The sequence below is a fragment of the Ovis aries genome, chromosome 16, assembly GCF_016772045.2.
Source record: "Ovis aries strain OAR_USU_Benz2616 breed Rambouillet chromosome 16, ARS-UI_Ramb_v3.0, whole genome shotgun sequence".
Taxonomy (NCBI): domain Eukaryota; kingdom Metazoa; phylum Chordata; class Mammalia; order Artiodactyla; family Bovidae; genus Ovis; species Ovis aries.
In genome coordinates this window covers 52,956,256-52,978,563 of record NC_056069.1, presented here as the reverse complement: position 1 = coordinate 52,978,563, position 22,308 = coordinate 52,956,256, and the positions used below count along the sequence as shown (strand labels likewise).

Here is a 22,308-nt window from a genome sequence, read left to right as displayed (position 1 = left end):
ACATCAAGAATAGCACCACCAATAAACACAGAAGAAAACAAAAATTGCCTTCTTTTCCTTTGCCTTTCTTGTACAGAAGACTACAAATATGGATAATAATGTCAAAGTGTATTCCCAAATATTGTATAAGCATAGAGCACAGTTGTTAAAGAAAGAAATTGAACTGAAATTTTAAAAGGACATGACATTTAGAGTTATTATAAGTTTATGCTTGTACCTATTTTAAATATGTATTATGAAAGTTTTAAAAATCATATTACTGATTAGTGTGATTTATAGAAATAGTTTTACAGAGACTTATGACTAAATGAAATATTATAAAGGGCTCTTTCATTAAATTTAATAGATATTTCAATTCTGCTCTACTAACATACCTAATAGGTACTGCTATATTTAAGCAATCTGAGTAAACATAATGTCGATATTCTGATCATAATTATTTTTCTCTGAGAAAATAAATAAGTTAAAAAAATATTTTATATTTGAGTGTAGCCAATTAACAATGTTGTGATAGTTTCAGGTGCTCAGCAGAGACACTCAGCCATACATATACATGTATCCACCATGTTTGAATTATATTTTAGTTCCAATATTGCATTAACATAAATTGAAATGCAGTCTTTACAAGTCACTATAACATAATAAAATGCAGAATGCAATGCACTTGAGGAATTAAAGCCTGAAGCCATCATTTAAAATATCAATTGTTAATTAAGATGACAAACTGTGCATACTAGTAAATTTACTATTTCATTATGCACTTTTAATTTTAAATCCATAATCGTGGTTCCACATCTGCTAATAAAGATATAAGAAAGCTGCAGTTTCAATCACATTGTCAGGGTGTTCAATCACTGACCTTGAGATGTCTGATTTTCTGGTTTCTAATATGTGTCTGTATCGATTGTCCTGAAGGGAAGGAGGCCTTCCCATTTTCTAACCATTCTTAGAAATCTGTAAACATTTAAAAAATCTTCTAAATGAGGCACTAGTTGTTTTTCTGCAATTTTCACTTTCAGTGAGAAATGAACATCAAGAATAGGGAGATAGTTTCCAAGTAACTACGGAAAATAAGCTGATTTAGGGCCAAGACTTATAATACAGGAATACAAAGGGCAGTGTATGATTTCTATTGTTATATAAGGTTGGGAAGTTCTTTATCAGAAAAATCAATAATATCTTGCATGCTTGCATTGCTTCTAGAATCTGAGTTCTCTGTTGCTATATAAATTATGTTTTAAATATCATAAAATTACTTCTCATGATGCCTTTGAATTATGGTGCTGTAGAAGACTGTTGAGAGTGCCTTGGACTGCAACGAGATCAAACAGGTCAGTCCTAAAAGAAATAAATCTGAATATTCATTGGAAGGACTGATGCTGAAGCTAAAGTTCTAATACTTTGGCCACCTGACATGAAGAGCTGCCTTACTGAAAAAGACCCTGATGCTGTGAAAGAGTGAAGGCAAAATAAGAGGGCAGCAGAGGATGAGATGGTTAGATAGTTCAATGGACATGAATTTGAGCAAACTCCCAGGAGACTGTGAAGGACACAAGAGACTGGCATGCTGCAGTCCAAGGGGTCACACAGAGTTGGACACAATTTACTGACTGAACAACAACAAATGTTTACATCCAACAACATTTTTTACATGGTTTTAATTAAATATATACAGGTTAAGGACTAAAATTTACATTATTCTTCAGAATCCCTTTGCTCTTCCAATCACTAAAACTGTTTTTGTATTAAACTCTTAGCAGAGTTTCTGAGTCATAGCTACATTTTATTGTTTCTCTAGGCCTAGCTATGCACAGGCGCAATGGTTGTTAAAAGTTGTCTTTTCACTATAAGGGGCAATGCATCATCAGTGACTGCAGTCTTAATAGAATTCTTTTCCTTGATTACATCCCAGGTGAGGCAGGGAGTTTGAGCTTTTAAGGGGAATGTGCATCTTTGTTGTGCTGTTTCATCCTACTTGCTTTCATAGACAGATAATGAATCAGGCTTGTTATTTTACCCAACTTAAAATTATAATGGTAACTTGAGAAAGAGGAATGTGTTCTACTTTCCTCTCATAAAATAATCAGTAAATATCTTAATAACTTCTGAAATCATGATTGGAATGTTTCTTGTTGCAAGAGAAAGACAGGGATAACATGAAATGAATAATGTCAAAATTACAGAGAGCCTGGAAATGTTTCACGGACTCAAAAATTTACAAAATTGAGCACTGTTCATCCAAATAAAGGAAAATATAATTCATTTACCTAAAGACTGAGTCAAGGATTAGGTAAATCAATCAGGCTATTGTGCATAAGATAGCAGTTGCTACTAACACTTTCCATCTCCAATTTAAATGCCCATCTTTTACGCAACATGCTGCTGCGGCTACTAAGTCACTTCAATCGTGTCCGACTCTGTGCCACCCCATAGACAGCAGCCCATCAGGCTCTGCCGTCCCTGGGATTCTCCAGGCAAGAACACTGGAGTGGGGTGCCATTTCCTTCTCCAATGCATGAAAGTGAAAAGGGAAAGTGAAGTGGCTGAGTTGTGCCCGACTCTTAGTGACCCCATGGACTGCAGCCTACCAGGCTCCTCCGTCCATGGGGTTTTCCAGGCAAGAGTGCTGGAGTGGGTCGCCGTTGCAAGTATCTATAACTGACTCTGATTCTTAAATGTCAAGAATGGTGTAAGTAGCTGCCCCTACTTAAAAAACATAACAATATTCTAAAACATCAAGTCACTTTGATAACATGTATGGAAGTTGGGCTTTCCTGCTGGCTCACAGTAAAGAATCTGCCTGCAAAGTGAGAGATCTCTGTTTGAACCCTGAGTTGGGAAGATCCCCTAAAGGAGGGCATGGCAACCCACTCCAGTATTCTTGCCTGGAAAATCCCAATGGACAGAGGATCCTGGTAAGCTTCAGTCCATGGGGTTGCAAAGAGTTGAACACAACTGAGTGACTAAGCACGGCACATCACAGCACATGGAAGTTGAGCACATTATGCTGTGAGGTGAATCAGATAAAGGCAAGTACTGTCTAATATCACTTATATGTGAAATCCAGCAAAGCCAAACTCATAAAAAAGGAGAGAGTAAACTGGTGGTCACCAAGGCATGGGTGTTGGGAAATGGGATGGATATTGTTTGAGAATACAAATTTGCAACAAATAGTAAATAAGCCCTCTCTAATACACAGTATAGTGAATATAGACTACATTATTGTATGATAATCACCATGTTTACCAAGAAACTAGATCTTAATTATTCCAACCACTAAACAGAAAGGATAATTATGTATCATGATAGGGGTGATAATTATTGCTACAACGGTAACCATATTAGAATATTTATATGTATCAAATTAATATGTTAGATACCTTAAATTTATATAATGTTGTATGCCAAAATATTTCAATTAAAAACACAAATGAATAAAAACAGAAAGATGTCAATTTTCTTCTATCTGTTGGCATCTTCATTTCATGTTCTGCTGCCTTCCACTCTTTCCGAATAATTTCTATATGATAAACATCTATCTACTTTAAAAGTGTCTGAAAGGTGAAAGTGTTAGTCACTCAGTCATGTCCAACTTTTTGCAATCTCATGGACTATAGCTGGCCAGCCTTCTCTGTCCATAGAATTCTCTAGGCAAGATTACTGAAGTGGGGAGCCATTACTTTCTCCAGGGAATCTTCCCAACCTAGCGATTGAACCTGAACTGTAGGAAGATTCTTTACTGTCTGAGCTACCAGGGAAGCCCCTTAAATACCTGCTTTCTCTAAAGAGCTTTTTCTCTATTATTCAGAAACAACTGGTCAAGTTTTCTCCCCTGTAAAGGATTTTCTAAACGCCTTCATGAAAATAATTTAGAATGCCTGTCCAACCATGATTTTACAAGATAATTACTCTTAAAATTTAGACTGACAAAATGTTAAGTGGATTGAACTTATGTCAGCATAGCAAAATAGTTGTTTAAATAGTTGTGATAAGTAGCAATCACAGAAAAATTTACTAAAACTGGTAAATAATACAACTCAGGATAAAAAAATCGAAGGGGTAAATTGAAAATACAGTATCACTATGTATTAAACATCACTTTGTGTTAAACTTGTAGTAAACCCTGGACAAAGAATTCACAGTTCTTTAGAAATTGGTCATCTTATGGAAGACATTTTTTTGTTTTTCAAATGCTGTATATTCCTTGGTTAAAGGCAGTTCAGTCATACCATTTTATATGCTCTTTACAACACAATATATACCAGTAATGGTAGCAACCACATGGCAAGAAGGAGGGAGTGATAATGATTTTTACCACCAAACAAAAAGGGACAGATAGTAATAGGCTGTAGAGTGGTAAGAAAGATTGAAGGGACCCAATCTGAATTGTACATTGTGAACAATCCACAGTTATCACAGATCACAGGCACTGCTACTCTGCCATATTTTTCTAGGAAAACTCATTTGTTCTATTCATTTTTGAGTGTATTGATGTTTAAAACAGGTAACATATTTTTAGAACTGAAACTAAAAAGAGGCTATCAAAAATAAAATATTGAAGTAAAACTTAGAAGACTCTTATCTTTGCCTCAGCCCTTCCCAATTTTCCAGAGACTGCACTTATTAGATATACTTTTGCAAAAGTAAAGTTTCATCACCACAGAAACCTTTCTTTCTTCAACCTTTTCACTGAAAGTGCCCTTTACAGGTTTGGTCTAATGGATGCCTGGATCTCCCTCGAGGACACTAACAATCTCCCCTGCAGCACTCCTAAGTGGAAGAGGATTTCAGTTAAGTTTTATTTTTGCTTTCTCTATATTTCTCCTATGACCAAGCTTATAAGTCAAATGGAGTTTGTACTCGTTCTTCACTGTTTCTTCCAGTCTATTCTTGGTCTTATGCAGAGATTTGAATCCCATGCTATTAGGTATTATCCCTTAAAACCTTTCATCATTCTAGTATCTAATCATACCCTGTGTTCTCACTGATTCTTATCATTTCTTTTCCTTTTATTTAATTGGGTAGAGTTAAAGTTCCATCTAGTCAAGGCTATATATTTTGTTTTAATATAAATTTATTTATTTTAATTGGAGGTTTATTCCAGTAGTCATGTATGGATGTGAGAGTTGGATTGTGAAGAAACCTGAGCACCAAAGAATTGATGCTTTTGAACTGTGATGTTGGAAAAGACTCTTGAGAGTCCCTTGGACTGCAAGGAGATCTAACCAGTCCATCCTAAAGGAGATCAGTCCTGGGTGTTCTTTGGAAGGAATGATGCTAAAGCTGAAACTCCAGTACTTTGGCCACCTCATGCGAAGAGTTGACTCATTGGAAAAGACTCTGATTCTGGGAGGGATTGGGGGCAGGTGGAGAAGGGGACAACAGAGGATGAGATGGCTGGATGGCATCACCAACTCGATGGACGTGAGTTTGAGTGAACTCCGGGAGTTGGTGATGGACAGGGAGGCCTGGCGTGCTACAATTCATGGGGTCGCAGAGTTGGACATGACTGAGAGACTGAAGTGAAGTGAACTTAACAGAACTTGAGAGAACCTTCTTGCAATGTTGGTGAGAATGTAAATTGATATTCCCACTAAGGAGAATATGGAAATTCCTTAAAAAACTAAAAATAGAGCTACCATGAAAAGTGAGAAGTAAAAGTGTTAGTCTCTCATCCGTATCTGACTCTTTACAATTCCATGAACTGTAGCCCGCCAGGCTCCTCTGTCCATGGGATTCTCCAGGCAAGAGTACTAGAGTGGATTCCCTTCTCCAGGGGATCTTCCCAACCCAGGGATCAAACCCAGGTCTCCTGCATTGCAGGCAGATTCCTTATTGCCTGAGCCATATGACCCAGCAATCCCACTTCTGGGCATATACCCCGATAAAAGCACAAATCAAAAAGACACATGCATCTCAATGTTCACTGCAGCAATATTTGCAATAGCCAGGACATGGAAGCAGCCTAAATGTTTCACTGATCCTTGATGTCTATAATTCCCACCTCATTGTTACTTTGCCTGTCAGAAGTTTTGACGATTTTAGTCCTTAGTGTGAACAACAAATCTAACCATACCATGGCTTCTTAGTTTCTTGAACTACTGTGAACTTGTCTTGCACACTCCCCGAGCCACTCAGTTCCATAGTCATGACCCGGTCTTGTCATTACCTGTAATAGCAACTCCTCCATAATTTCAATTTCACGCATCACACTCTGTCAGCTCGACTTCCTGACTTCTTGTTCATAGTCACCGCCTCAAGCAATCCTACTCAATAAGCCATCATGCCACCGGGACCTATATTTATTGATCCCACATTATGCTCACTTTCCCTAATCAACCGTATATTTTTCTCTTCCATAAAAGCTAAGCTTAAATTCCACGGTTGGTTGTTTTAATGACTCCCCTGCATATACCCTCAACTACGCCATTCTTAAATTTTGTCACGCAACTTGGCTATACCCTAATTAAATAATTCTTTACTATTCTAGTCCTGAACTTGAGCACTGACATAATGGGAGAAAAACACATAAGCACCCTGCCCAATCTTCACATTCTCTCTAAACCTTAAGGAAATTCAATTTTCTATTATTTTCTCTCCTACTCTTTTAAAAGACTTCCTGCTCTCCTCAAACATTCATCATCTCTTTCCTCATACTCACATGAAACTGGTGAATTTTCTTCCTAATTTGTTGAGGGATGAGGTCCAATCACTGTCTTCACATCTACAGGCATATTAGTTAGCATTTATACCTGCATGCTCTGCTTTCACCCCTATTAGTATGTCAAAGGCCAACACGTTCACTTGCTGGCAATGGCCTCTCTCCAGGGTCCTGATGTGACTCAGCCCTTTTTAAGATCCAAGTGCTGACAATAGGCCTCAGCTAGATGACAGCTCCCCTCACCTCCCGGACCCAGAACCTCCAGGTGCTCCCACAATTCTAAGTGGGAATCATTCACCCTCCTACTTAGGAACATCTCTCTGGCAATTCTGTACTCACTTTCCAATGCCATCAATTTCTACTCTCTGCTAGATCACTCCTATCCTGCTGTTACCTATTCCACCCTAAAAATATAATCTTTCTTGACCCATTCCTTCCTTCCAGATCCTTACCATTTCTACTTTCCCTATTGCAGCTAAAATTATTCTAAGAAGACTTTATAATCTTTCTAAATCCCCATTACTCTTAAACTCACTCTAAGTGGATTGGAGTGAGAGACCCCCATTCTCCTTTTCCACTCCACTAAAAGTATTTTTTAGTGAGGTCATCAATGTTTTTTATTGAAAAAGGTAAAGCTAGTTCTCAGAACTTATGTATCTTAGACAAGCTGACACCTCTCTTTTCCCGTAAACACAGCTTCAAAAATAGTACCCTCTGTTTACTTGATCCAATCACTCTTCACTATTTTTCACTGCTATCATACCACCATGCTCAAAACAATCATATTATCAAACTTGAATTATGGCAGTAGCTTCTCAGCTGTCTCCCTGCTTCCATGCATGACAAACTTCAAGGATATTCACCACAAATAATGGGAAATATTTTAATAGATATCCATTGTTACTTTTCTTCTCTCAACCCTCACTTGTTTTCCATGTCACTCAGAGTAAAAAACAAAAGAAAACAACAACAACAAAGTCTTTATAATCTTTGCAAAGAATTAATAGCTTCATTTCCTCTCTGATATCATTTTCTTTCTCTCCAGTGTGACAACTCTGATCTATCACAAGTCTATAATACTGTTTTCTATAACTTCATTTCTTTGTTCTTTAGATCTTGATAAAGTTGAAACCCTCATCTCCTGCAAGCCTTCACTCAAGCATCACATTTGCAGTGAGGCCTCTTCTGACCAAATTGTGTAGAACTGTAACTCTCTGCAAGAACTCCCACCTGCCTGACCTTATTTGCTCCTCAACACTTACTACTTTTCCCCATATTACATTACATTTATGAACTCTCTTACTTTCTAGAATGTAATTTCACTGAAAGCAGGCAGGCTATTTTTTTCTGCCTTGTTCACTGCTGTACCTTCTCAAGTCCCTAGATTGCTTCTAGGCACATAGTAGACAATAAAAACTCATTAAATTGTATTGGAGTCTATGTAACAAATGCTATTCTGGCCCCTGCAACTATAAGGTGAACAAAACATCTTTAATATCTACATAATTTTCCTGGTGTCTTCTAGTTCATACATTGCAAAATTTTTTTATCTGAAAAAAACTAAACATGTGTTTTCATATGATACATCAATAACAAATACAATAATCAGCACAACCATCTTTAATGATAACTTTTAAGGTATAAGTTGTACAAATCAAATGATTAGTGTTCAGGCATAATTTTTTAAATTATTTATATTCTATGTTCAATTCATGCTAATGAGATTCTGCCTTTGAGTTCTGTCCTAAAGTTTCTTGATTTGAAAAAAAGAGACCAATATAAAATATGAAATTTGGATAGTAATGATATGCCAGATATAGGTACATTGATTGTAACATGTGTGTGACTCTGGGTAGGGCTTCTACAGAAAGGAAGGCTGTCCTTTTATGGGAACAGGGAATAATGAGAACTTTGTACTTTCCACTCAATTTTACTCTGAGCACAAAATGGCTATAAAATATGAATTTTATTAATTAAAAAGGGAGAGATATAAATGAATACAATTGTGGATTCTATTTGGAAATAACTGTGTTTGGCAGTTACATGTCATCTCTGATTGCTGCTGCTGCTGCTGTTGTTAAGTTGCTTCAGTTGTGTCTGACTCTGTTCGACACCATGGACAGCAGCCCACCAGGCTCCCCATCCCTGGGATTCTCCAGGCAAGAACACTGGAGGGGTTGCCATTTCCTTCTCCAATGCATGAAAGTGAAAAGTGAAAGTGAAGTCACTCAGTCATGTCCGACTCTCAGTGACATCATGGACTGCAGCCTTCCAGGCTCTTTCATTTATGGGATTTTCCAGGCAAGAGTACTGGAGTGGGGTGCCATTGCCTTCTCTTCCACCTCTGATTGGAAATCACTAATTCCAATCTAGCTAATAGAGAGTGAGTGTCCTTGACAATTAGGAAAGTTTAAACCTCACTTTTGACCAGTGCGTTATGCTTGAGTTAATTGTGATGACTGACTTATGTAACTGTTATTAAAACATGCTTGATATGTAATATTATTTGTACCATTTTAGTACATGATGTGGGCTTTTTCTTATACACACATATACTTGCATTATACCTAACCAAGATTTTACATACTGCTCTTCACTTTTTATTATCTGCACCCCACTTTAGAAATGAGTTTTTAAGTAATATATACACTATTTTAAAATAGGTAATATTATGTGGTAAGCATTTGTTATATTATAAGACATAGTAATCAGCACATATAAACCCATTTAAGCCATACAATAATTCATACAAGAGTTATAAGTAGGCATTAATATTACAAGTTTCAAGAAAATAAGCATTACAATTAAAATATTAAGTAATTCTCTGAAATGTAGACCTTGTTGGAACGAGTTGTAAGGATGAGAGTCAACCATAAGACTATCCAATGTTAAAGGATCTTTAGGTTCTTAATGTTTTGTTATACATAATACAACTCTACTTCAAGTTATTTATTAAAAAACAAACAAAAATACTGAAAAGAGAAAAGTAACTCAAGTTCAGTAAGTCAAACTCTTGACATTTTAATGTATATCTTTTTGATTTTACATTAGATTTTCTATAATTCATAATTTGGTAATACTTAATATATTACTTTGTGATAGAACTTTCATGCTTAATCTGGTATTCTCAGGAATATCTGATTAGATATTTCTCTTCAGGCATTTTTTTTCTCATTCCATTAGCTAAATGTGCCATAGCTTCACTAATTCCCTGCTTTTGACATTTTTCTCTATTTTATTATGATAAATAATCTTGTGACAGATTTTTCTTTCACCTGGATTTCTTAACATGTGCACAGAATAAATTTATACTATTAAAATAAGATGCATTTTATCAATTTCTATATAAATTCCTAAAGTGTCATCGGAAATGTACCAATCACCAGTTTCAACAATTCATGATTTCTTATTTTCTACAATTTGTCCCAGACTAGATATTATTACTTTTTTGTTGTTGCAGTTGTATTGGTTTGCACTTGATAATTTTAACAATAGCTTGTCAATAAGAAAAAAAAATAACTTTCTTGTTTCAGATCAATAATGAGGGGAAACATTGTGTATAAGATTATATATGCCACTTATAGTTGTTTCTGCCTTTTTTTAAAGTGCTATTGCTTTCCTGTTGTTATTTTATCTGCCTCAAACTTTGATGACTTATAAATGCTTTTAATAGTAAGAATATTATCTTTTGGCATGCCACATAATTTGTGAACATTTTTATCCTCCAAATTTGTAAAAGCATCATTGTATGTGCATTGTCACACATCAATTTGTGCAATGAAGAATTTAATATTTATTTAGCTACATTTTTGGCTTCTCATTTTTGTGCTTAGGAAGACCTTCATGATACTAAAATAAGGAAATAATTAGGAATTGTGTTTCCCTTTGAAATATTAGATTAGGAGCTATTATTTTGTATCTAAGTAGGTATAAGTAATTCTTCCAGCTCCAATCATCCATGACTTTCCATAACTGTTGGAAGTTTTATCTCCACTAGAAATATCAATCACTTTTACTAAGCTGACATCTATTATATTTTTAAGATTTAAAAAAAATTTAATGTGGATTATTTTTAAAGTCTTTAATAAATTTGTTACATGATTGCTTCTCTTTTTTTATGCTTTGGTGTTTTGACTACAAAACATGTGGTATCTTACCTCTTCAACCAGGTATCAAACCCACACCCTCTGCATTAGAAGGCAAAGTCTTAATCACTGGACCACCAGGGAAGTCCCTTGATACCTTCCCTTGCTTACTTATTTCTTAGAGATTTTGTCCTCTTTGTCCCTCTAAGAGGGTACTGTACATGGTAGTCTGTATCTGACCTATGTTGGCCAGTCTGTTCTTATGCCTGGAGCTTGGGAATTGGCTTTTGGAAACTTAGTCAACTCATTCAAGGTCGGTCATTGAAACCATAAAGCTGGAGAAATAATTTTTTGCATGAATAGGTTGACCTAAAAAGAGAGAAATAAAAGAATAAAATAAGTACTTAAAAGGAAGTAGTGATACATTTTATGCCTCAAGGAAAGGAAAGGAAATCAGAGAAAGCAGCTGCCATGGCTCCTGGCTGAGAGGAGGATGCAGTGTTCACTGAGAGGTACCCTTTTGCCATTCCAATAAATTGTGCTTTTTTCAATTAATTTTACTGATTATTTTCTTCATCAAATTATCTCTGATAAAGCCTCAACCAATTATATTACAGTGTATTTTTTATTTGAATTCTCAGTTATTGTGTTCTATCGGTTCCTTCATCAGGACTGCATTGGTTTAAGTGGTATTAACGTCTCATAGAATTTGAGTAGACAGCAGAAGTCATCATCATATTTTCTGATGAATCTGCATAGACATATATCTTTAGATAACATAAGTACATATATATATATTTATAGGGGAAATTCAGTATCATTTTATCTTTTTGGAACATTAAAACAAAATCCATGAAAATCCTGATTATTTTCTCATGTGTAAAATAATTCAGTGAGACTGAAGATTTTTCCAATATTTCATATTGCAAAGATATATATGTCTATGTAAGTTTTTATATTTTCATTGTGTAAGAATCCATGCATGTGTCACGGAAGATTCACGAACCATTTACTGAATTCCTATGATATTCCAGGCTTTCACCAGGGTAGTGGATAGGTAGAGACAAGACTAGGACTGACACACCCCTAGACCACAGAGAGTTGATGTCTAGGAGGAGAACAGACATTAGATAATCACTGAGTGAGATGACATTGGAGAGGTATTTCACCTACTGGAGAATAGGTGATTTCAGCTTTCATTGGTCAAGATAAGGGATTCAGTGTTTATAAAAAGAGTGATGAAAGTCACTGATGAGTTTTAGGCATAGAATTAACGTGATCAAATTAATATAAGATATTTTCATGAATACTTACAATTTGGTAGCTTATTTTTATTATAATTCCAACTGCTTTACATAGGAAAGCTATTAACTTTTGGAGTGTTTGTGTGCTGTTTATTTGTAGTAATTGCAAGTTCTAAAAGCTTTTCAATTTTCTAATTTTGATAGTCAAAGTATATAATAATGTAAATTTATATAATAATAATACATATAAGCACAATGAGAATAGACCTCTATATGTCCTAAGATCGCCTCTAGTTTTCCCCTATTTTTAGTGGTATCTTTTGCTTTTGCATGCTGCATTATTCAGTGCTCAGTCAGAAAAAAAGAACATACAGAGGGTAGTTCAGAGAGAAATATATTTAATACATGGTATTAGAGGCTTATCTAGCCATTGAGTAAGTTGAAGTACTGAAAATCAGGTAGACCATTAAGAGGAAATTTAGATGTGTCTGGAGCCAATACAAGTCATCACAATGATTCCAGCCGTCTATGAAACCAAATCACATGTCTCTCAAGAGAACACTTTAGAAGAATACCATAAGAAATGTCAACTAGTAAGTAATCTCAGCTAGTTTCTGCTAGCAGAATTCTAAATTTCCTTTGGGGAGAAATTCTTGACCCACTTTTATTCTGTGTAATTTAAATAGAACTGAGATCTCAAATTCTGTTTCTATCTGTAAGAATGTTACCAATGACTGATCACAGTGATGAGCTGAGAGTTCTGCATGTTACCAGGTCAGGTTGATTAGTCCTACTACATATCTTTAATAAGATGAGCTATTTTCACTGAGGACTTATTAATTGAACAGATGATTCTTAGACTGATGTTGTCCATCACTGTCACCATATGGAAAAACTGGCTGAATAGAAGCCCAATATAAAGGAAAATAGAATAAAGCTGATGAGTTGTATTATAATAATTTTTTGAAAAAATGATTTAAGCAATATTTGGAGCTAAGTTTAGAATTGTATTTCTATACTAGATTATCCAGTTTTGTTTAAGCTATCTGACTTGAATTTATGCATTTCTACTAAAAATACCAACTACTATACCTATTAAATATACTTTTATATATTTTTTAAAAAGACTTGATTTTTTATTATTATATACCAGATTTCTGTATCCATATTACACATTTAGAATATTTTGTGCTTCCATTTTAAAGTTCCATATGATGTTAAAATAATGTTACATCAATTATAAAGTTCTCTATAATTTGCCTCATTTTAAAAGCTTCTACTGAGATTCTTTAATTAAATAACTTTATTAGTTTTAAATTAATAACTTTAAATACTATTGTTACCAGATATCTGTTTGCAGATAAATTCTTTTTTTTTTTTAATTATTTACTTTTACTTGGAGGATAATTGCTTTACAATGTTGTGTTGGTTTCCACCATACATCAACATGAATCAGCCATAGGTATCCATACGTCACCTCCCTCTTGAACCTGAGAAAGTCTTTATCCATTTAAAATTACATTTCAAGGTTACCATTTTGTTTAGGCTTTCTATTTCTTAATGAATCGGTTTTTGAAATTCAAATCATTCTATTTATAGAGATTTTCATGTATATGAGCTTACCAACTGATTAACTTTCCTTGCATTTGTTTCTGCTGCTTTTTAAATTTTATTGTAGAATTTATTTCAGGATTTTGAGAATGTAATAGTAGATTTTCCCTAATGGTGTCCAGTGGATTACTTTGTAGAGGGAGGGAGGGTAGAGATAGAAACCCTACGGAGCAAATGTCTCCTATTAGGAAAACCTTTGAATGGATCATCTCATGGACAGATGTCAAATGGGAGACAGTTGCTGAGGTGTGATTCTGACACAAGGCAACAACCCACTGGAAGCCAAAAGGGATAGGTGGAAGGAAATGAGTGTTTCTACCCCACTGTTGGCACTATTTGATCTATTTCATTCTTTCCTTTATTTCAAGACTCAGGCACTTTGTAACTCGAGTTGCTAATTTCTCTCTCTTATTTTCTCTTTCCTGACATGTCTCTTCTCATCCTGTTAGTACTACTAGACCATGTTTTAAGGTTGACTGTTGGCTTGAGTTAACACAAACATTTTATTCTATGGACTTTCCATTCAAGATGACGTGTGTGAAATTGCTGTTGGTCATTCAAAGAATTAACTATTTCTAACAAAGTGGGCAGGAGGCCAGTTACCTTTCCTGACTATGACACTAGGCACAAATTAAATACCAATAAGGACAGGAATATAGAAGTGACGTTGCATGGAGCCAAAAGTAAAAGTCAATATATTGTTTAAAATATCACATAGGCACAAGGCCAAGATCAAACAGACTGGGTGCCAAAGAGTATAGTTAAGTAAATATTCATTAAACATCAGGTTGTATACATTTAGATTAATAGCAAGTACATTTTAATTATTTAAGTAAAATATACTATTCCTTGGTTTTTATGAATTTGAGGACTTAGAGAGTCCAACTTCTTCTATGAAAGGACATTTGATTACAAATATTACTAAGGGAAAAAAGTATTTGTGTGTGTGTGTGTGTGTGTGTGTGTGTGTGTGTGTGTGTGTGTGTGTGTGGCTGGCTGTATGGCTTGCAGAAACGAGTTCCCTGGTCAGAGACTGAACAACTGGGCCAGAGCCATTTTTAAATGATGCTTAAAAATTAAATATATAAATGGTGTGCATGTGTGTACCTAGCATGTGCACTTAAATTTATATTTTCTTATGTGTATATATATATATATATATATATAATATAGTAAATAAAAGAAATTTCACCCAATTGATTACCTTCTATTTCAAACCAATTCAACCTCTCAAGTTTTTTTTCTTAATTATTCCATTTTTAGCTATAGAAATAATATGATATAATACTGAATCTATCCTACTTTTCAGGCTTATTGATGGAAAATTTTGCTTTGATTCTTTTTGAAAGACAGTTCTGTATGTTTTCAGAGATTAATTTGAACATAAGCTGTAGACACAAAAATGAGATATATTGTAGAGATGGGATGCTATTGTTAATACAAGAAATAAAGTAGTAATCTCATAGCACACAGAGAAGGTGTATGGGTAAAATACCTCTCTATTTCAGGGTTTTCTAGGAAGTAAAATATTATTATATTTTAAGTGTTATTGGTAACACATATGAAAGAGTTTTAAGCAAAAGAAATGACACAATAGGCTCCACTGGGCCATTCAGAATCCTCTGTCACTGAACCTCCAGACCAAGAAGGGGTTACTCTTTTGGCCTATTGATCTTGATTATCAAGGGGAAAATACATTGTGATACTACAGTGAGTGGAGAGAAAAACATTCCCTGAACCCATGGGATCACCTCAGTTATTACTGTGTTAGTGGAAGACAGGACAAATCAGAAACAGACAAGAATAATGAGGACCCTGATCTTCAAGACTGAAGTTCTGGGTCATTTCCTCAAGTCAAAAATCCTGAAAAAGTTTAATGATCTCTAAAAACAAAAGGAATAGGATATGAACAGGTTAATAAATAAGTTATAAAGACCAATTCCGGTCTTGTAAATAATGGCTGAAATGAAGACTATGCAAAAGTATTAACACATATTTCACTTACTATATGTATACATTGTAAATAATAGTATATATTATATCTACACATTTATATTTATATTACATAAATTTTGCTCCATTTTGTTTGCCTTTACTTTATAAACATTTTGTGATAGTGACCATCGTTATGATTTAAGGTTCAGGTTTACAGTTATTAAAGTCATACAGTGATCAAAGGGCTTCCCAGGTAGGATAGTAGTAAAGAACCCACCAGCCAGCACAGAAGATGCAGGAGATGCAGGTTCAATCCCTGGGATGAGAAGAACCCCTGGAGTAGAAGATGGCAGCCTGTCCCGGTTTTCTTGCCTGCAAAATTCCAGTGGACAGAGACCACGATGGGCTACAGTACATAAGGTGGCAGAGAGCTGGAAACAACTGAGCGACTGAGAACACACACCACACGATAAAATGAGAATGAGAATGAATGTTGCCAGAAATAAGAGCAACCAATGGATTCCATATATCTTCTTTTGGGCAAACAATTAGCATGTTTTTATTAACATGCAGGAGACTTCATTACATTAGATGGGAATGTGTTTTCCTAATGTTGTTTCACTTTTAAATATATATCAGTATTCTGGCCTAGAGAATTCCAAAGGGGTCGCAAAGAGTCGGACACAACTGAGCGACTTTCACTTTCTTTTTAAAAGTGGTGTGTATTGATGTTTAATAGTAAACAGGTTGCTGTTGTTGCTATTCAGTTATTCAGTTGTGTTTGACTCTTTGCCACCCCAGGGACTGTAGCACACCAAGCTTCCCTGTCCATCACCATCTCCCAGAGCTTGCTTAAATTCATGTCCATCAAGTCAGTGATGCCATTCAACCATCTCATCCTCTGTCATCCCCTTCTCCTCTTGCCTTCAATCTTTCCCAGCATCAAGGTCTTTTCTAATGAGTCAGAGCTTCACATCAGGTGGCCAAAGTATTGGAGCTTCAGCATCAGTCCTTCCAATGAATATTCAGGACTGATTTCCTTTAGGAGTGACTGGTTGGATCTCCTTGCAATTCAAGAGATTCTCAAGAATCTTCTCCACCACCATAGTTCAATAGCACCAATTCTTTGGTATTCAGCCTTCTTTATGGCCCAACTCTCACATCCATACATGACTATTGGAAATACTATAAGTTTGACTAGAAGAAACTTTGTCGGCAAAGTAATGTCTCTGCTTTTTAATACATTATCTAGGTTTGTCATAGCTTTGCTTCTAAGGAGCAAGTGTCTTTTAATTTCATGGCTGCAGTCAGCATCTGCAGTGATTTTGGAACCCAAGAAGACAAAGTGTCACTGTTTCCATTGTTTGCCATGAAGTGATGGGACTGGATACCATGATCTTAGCTTTTTAATGTTGAGTTTCAAGCCAGCTTTTTCATTATCCTCTTTCACCTTCCTTAAGAGCCTCTTTAGTTCTTCTTTGCTTTCTGCCATAATGATGGTGCCATCTACATATCTGAGGTTATTGATATTTCTCCTGGCAATCTTGGTTGATTCCATCTTGTGCTTCATCCAGCCTGACATTTAACATGATGTACTTTGCATATAAGATAAATAAGCAGGGTGACAATATACAGCCATGATGTACTCCTTTCCCAAATGGGAACCAGTCTGTTGTTCTGTGTCCAGTTCCAACTGTTGCTTCTTAACCTGCATACAGGTTTTACAGGAGGCAGGTAAGGTGGTCAGGTATTCCCACCACTCTTCAAAGTGATGTGTATTAATGGTTCATAGTAAGCAGGCACAATTTAGAGTTACCTCTTAATTTAATGGTAAAGTACAATTTTAATAGTAAAGAGGTATATCTGGTATAATGTGTGATGTACTAGATGTTGTCTATCAGGTTTTGGCCACCTGTTCAACCCCTTCTAGTTAGCTGAATAGCTCAGAGTCTTGAAAGCTGATGAAAACCATATTGCCTAGATTCTGTTACTCAGAGTCTAGGGAAGATGTGGTTTTGGTCCATGAGCTTCACGGACAGGAAATCTGCAGTGATGCCAAGGAGGCAGAGGATGCTATTCTTGGAGTGGTTGCAGTCAAGGACTGTGCTGTAACAGGTAGGACTGTTTTGGGGGCCAGAACCACATCTTTGGACCATGCAATGATTTACAGTTGCAGACAGCAGCTATAGAAGCAGCACTGGGTGCAGTGATAGCAATTTTCCAAACATCTGGACTGTAATCCTGGTGGCAAAATCTGGTAAGCAAGTATCATATTCCCACAGTAGGTCTGAGTTTTCTCCTCTAGCCCTCCAGGGATGTTGTGCACCAAATTTCCTATTGGTCATCTATTCTTAAAATAAATGAAAAACCCAGCGTTTTCTGTTTTCATTGTGAATTCTGATTCATACAAACATTTTTTCAACCATGTGTTACACATATATCAATGGTTTCAGAATTTATTTACAATTTGTCAGGGAGAAATACTCATATCATAGGATGAGATCAATAACATTTGTTTTATGGATGATAAGAAATGTAATTATTTTAGTAACCTGAGCATACAAATCTCTCTATTTTGATAGATATAAATGTATATGTATATATATATATACACACACACACATTAGTTATATTCTATGTTCATAAAATACTAGATTTTAGCATTTGGAGTATATCTGAGATCACTATACAGCCACAGGATATCAAAATGCTTATTTTATTTCAAAATGTGGAAATATAAATCCTAAGGAAAACTCAACAGTGCTTCCATTATTTGTCTCAATTATATATTGAAAGTGAGTGAAGTAGCTCAGTCGTGTCCGACTCTTTGCAACCCCATGGACCGTAGCCTACCAGGCTCCTCTGTCCGTGGGATTTTCTAGGCAAAAGTACTGGAGTGGGGTGCCATTTCCTTCTTGAGCGGATCTTCCCAACCCAAGGATGGAACCCAGGTCTCCCACATTGTAGACAGATGCTTTACCATCTAAGTCACCAGGGAAGTCCCCAATTATATATTAGGCAGTTACAAACATGAAATTGTGAATTGTAGAGCCAAACATATACTGTACTATTTTATTAAATATTACACAGTTTTTAAATCACATGGCAATATTTTTCAGATTTTGATAGAGATAGATTTATGCTATGTCTAGATTTTCATAGATTTCTTCAGCCTCAGTTCAAGTTTCTAATTTCAAGTCTGTACAGTAGACACAGTAGCAGTCTACTCAAGCTTGTTCAGTGAGCTTGAAGTTGTCTTTAGCGATGGCATACCTCTTGTGGGCTGATTGGTTGTTCTGTCTGTTACTTCCATGGATGCCATTTGATTTTTATGCCTTGCACTTCTATAAATGTCATTTATTTTGTTTCAGAGAAAAGATATTATTATCTTTTTCAAATTTCAACATGTTAGTATAATTTCAAAATACATATCCTAGAGCTACAAAATATATTAATGGGATTCGAAATGTTTGATAGTCATTAAAAATACTTTTATCTGTATTTAAAAACCTAGGTATAGCTTAAAACATTCAAGTCAGTAACAGTGTTTCAACTAGGTCTATACAGACACATATAGAAGAGTACAATCATGTTAAAAATGCTTTGGTTTGAGATGAATCACTTACAACATTTTCATGTTTCCTTTTAAGACATTTTTTTTCTGATAAAGTGAGTGAGTCACTATGATCAGCATGGCATGACATGCAGGGAATTTAGGACCCTTAAATCTTAATTCATCTTGAGAGCTTTCAAATTTTAGAGCAAAGCATGGTATCAAAAACATTATGAGATACCTTTCTGATAGCTTGAGAAGTGAAAGTGAAAGTCGCTCAGTTGTGTCTGACTCTGCGACCCCAGGGACTGTACAGTCCATGGAATTCTCCAGGCCAGAATACTGGACTGGGTAACCATTTCCTTCTCCAGGGCATCTCCCCAACCCAGGGATCTGATACCTTGCCATCTACTAAAGCTAGTTTTTTTTTCCTAAAATACTCAAACAAACAACATGTATGGTAGATTTAGACTTTAAATGTTTGTGTTGACAGGATATAGGTAACTGATGTGCTGTGTATTGATGCATGCATGTTTTAATGTACTTTGTTAAATTTAAATTACTACTTGAAAGGGAAATAATAAAATTAGCTGCTCTCAGTTTCTAAATAAAAATCACATTTATGTCAATCTAAGACAGAGCTCAATATTCAGAAAACTAAGATCATGGCATCTGGTCCCATCACTTCATGGCAGATAGATGAGAAAACAGTGGAAACAGTGTGACTTTATTTTGGGGGGCTCCAAAATCACTGCACATGGTGACTGCAGCCATGAAATTAAAAGACACTTACTCCTTGGAAGGAAAGTTATGACCAACCTAGATAGCATATTGAAAAGCAGAGATTTTACTTTGCCAACAAAGGTCCATCTAGTTAAGGCTATGGTTTTTCCAGTGGTCATGTATGGATGTAAGAGTTGGACTGTGAAGAAAGCTGAGTGCCGAAGAATTGATGCTTTTGAACTGTGGTGTTGGAGAAGACTCTTGAGAGTCCCTTGGACTGCAAGGAGATCCAACCAGTCCATTCTGAAGGAGATCAACCCTGGGTGTTCATTGGAGGGACTGATGCTGAAGATGAAACTCCAGTATTTTGGCCACCTCATGCGAAGAGTTGACTCATTGGAAAAGACTCTGATGCTGGGAGGTGTCGAGGGCAGGAGGAGAAGGGGACGACAGAGGATGAGATGGCTGGATGGCATCACTGACTCGATGGATGGGAGTTTGAGTGAACTCCCGGAGTTGGTGATGGACAGGGAGGCCTGGTGTGCTGCCATTCATGGGGTCGCAAAGAGTTGAACACAACTGAGCGACTGAACTGAAATGAACTGAAGACATCATGGAGAGAGAGAGCTGTTGCTTGAAAACATGCTTTGTCATAGAAATATTTATTAATAGCCAATATATGCCCAAATGATATAACAAACTAAATGCAGTTTTGATTTGCATTTGTTAATTTTAATGGCAAACTGCTTTCATATGTTCACATCTCAACATTAAATCTGGAATGGAAAATGTGAATAACTAAGTGCTGATTCTGTACATCCTAAGTTTAACTATGAGTATTCTGTACCTACTTTGGAAAATAAATACTTCTGAAAGATAATATTATACTTACTTTTCAAGATAATGAGATCGTAGATTTTAGTAAGTTGGCCATGATCATATGCAGAGTGGTAGGTATTGAATGTTTTGACAGTAGCAAAACTTCCAAATATGAATAAAGAGATGATTGCTACTTAAAATGTTTTAGATAGGAAATTGCGATATTCAAAATTCTTTTTATTTTTATTTTTGTAAAAATAGTTTCTTGTAGACGCAAAAGAGCTCAATGTTCGGATTGCTGATATTCTCTGATCTACTTGTTACTTTGGTCTTCCCCGCTGGCTAAGTAGTAAAGAATTGACTGCCAATGCACTAGATGCAGGTTCGATCCCTGGGTCAGGAAGATCCCTTAGAGAAGGAAGTGGCAACCCACTCCAGTATTCTTGCCTGGGAAATCCCATGGACAGAGGAGCCTGGTGGGCTATAGTCCCTGGGGTCACAAAGAATCAGACACGACTTAGCAAATAAACATTTATTATTTCACACGATTCATAAATAGTTTGCGGTACTAATTATATCATAGTTCAAGATAAAAAATGCTTTCCCAAATCCTTCTGTAATTCTTATATTTTTACTTGTAGCTATGCCTTAGATTAGCAAAAAATTATAATTTTTCTCAAAGTTAATTAAAGTTCTAAAGCTCGAGATGGAAATGTCATGCTAATTTGTTTTTAAAACAGTGTGAAATTCTACAGCTGAAAACATGCATTCAGGACAAAACGAACCATGGTTACTGTGGAAATCAAAAAGTTTACCTTTCGTTTAGACTTTATTTAATGTTTATTGGGTCTTTTTTTGTATCCTGACATTCATGTTTCCTCTCCACAAATAGATTCAAGCCTCTATAATATCCAAAGGTAATAATGGAATATTGCTTTCAGATGCAAACTACAAAGGTCTTTTTGTGTGCCTGTACTTCTCTGAGAGAACTTTAAATAAGCAGTGATATAATGTTCTTGCAAACGACTGACAGATCAATATTTTTGAAAGATAATAATTTGGACTCATAATATGCAAACACCCTCTCAGGCTATTTTTATGAAGAAAGGACTTTAAGTTAATGGCAAGCATTATGGTATATCACTTCTAGAAATCATAGCACGTTCATGGTCCTCAGTGTAATGGATTTTAACTATTTCTTTTCCTTATAAGTGATAGCCAGAGAGATTGCATATGTGACTTTTCAGAATGAGGGACTCAGAAAATGCCATGGTTTAGTTCTCCTAACTTCAGAAACAGACTTATTTGTTTTCTTATTTAGTTTTAGTGAAAATACTTTAGGTAAATAATTAAGTAATGAAAAAAAATTGAGATATGACAATAAAAATACCTTAAAGTCTGAGCAGGTAAGAGTAAGGCTATCATGAGCAAGCCATAGAGAAGTTTAAATATTAGTTCAAAAGGAAGGTAAGTAAGTACACAGATGCAGATTGAAAGTTACTTTGTAATTAAGAGTCTAGACTTTGAGGTCAAGTTCTAAGCCTGCAATTCAGTAGCTGCCTGATTCTGGGCAAATTGCTTTACTCTCTATGCTGTTCTTTTCCATATTCATAACTTCCACATTTCTAGCTGCATAGAATTCTTGTGAGGAATGAGAGCATATGAAAAAAGGCATAG

At 35.6% G+C, this 22,308-nt stretch overlaps 1 protein-coding gene across 2 annotated transcripts in view; it reads right to left on the bottom strand.

Moving 5' to 3' along the window:
* Positions 1 to 22,308, bottom strand: part of CDH18 (cadherin 18) — a 1,280,123-nt gene that overhangs the window by 1,156,637 nt on the left and 101,178 nt on the right. The window contains exon 2 of one of the 2 annotated variants that reach the window (XM_060400264.1): positions 15,814 to 15,908. The exons of the other annotated variant lie outside the window; for it this stretch is intronic. The gene's annotated coding sequence lies outside the window, so the exon portion shown is untranslated. The remainder of the gene's footprint in view (positions 1 to 15,813; positions 15,909 to 22,308) is intronic. 2 annotated transcript variants of the gene reach the window in all.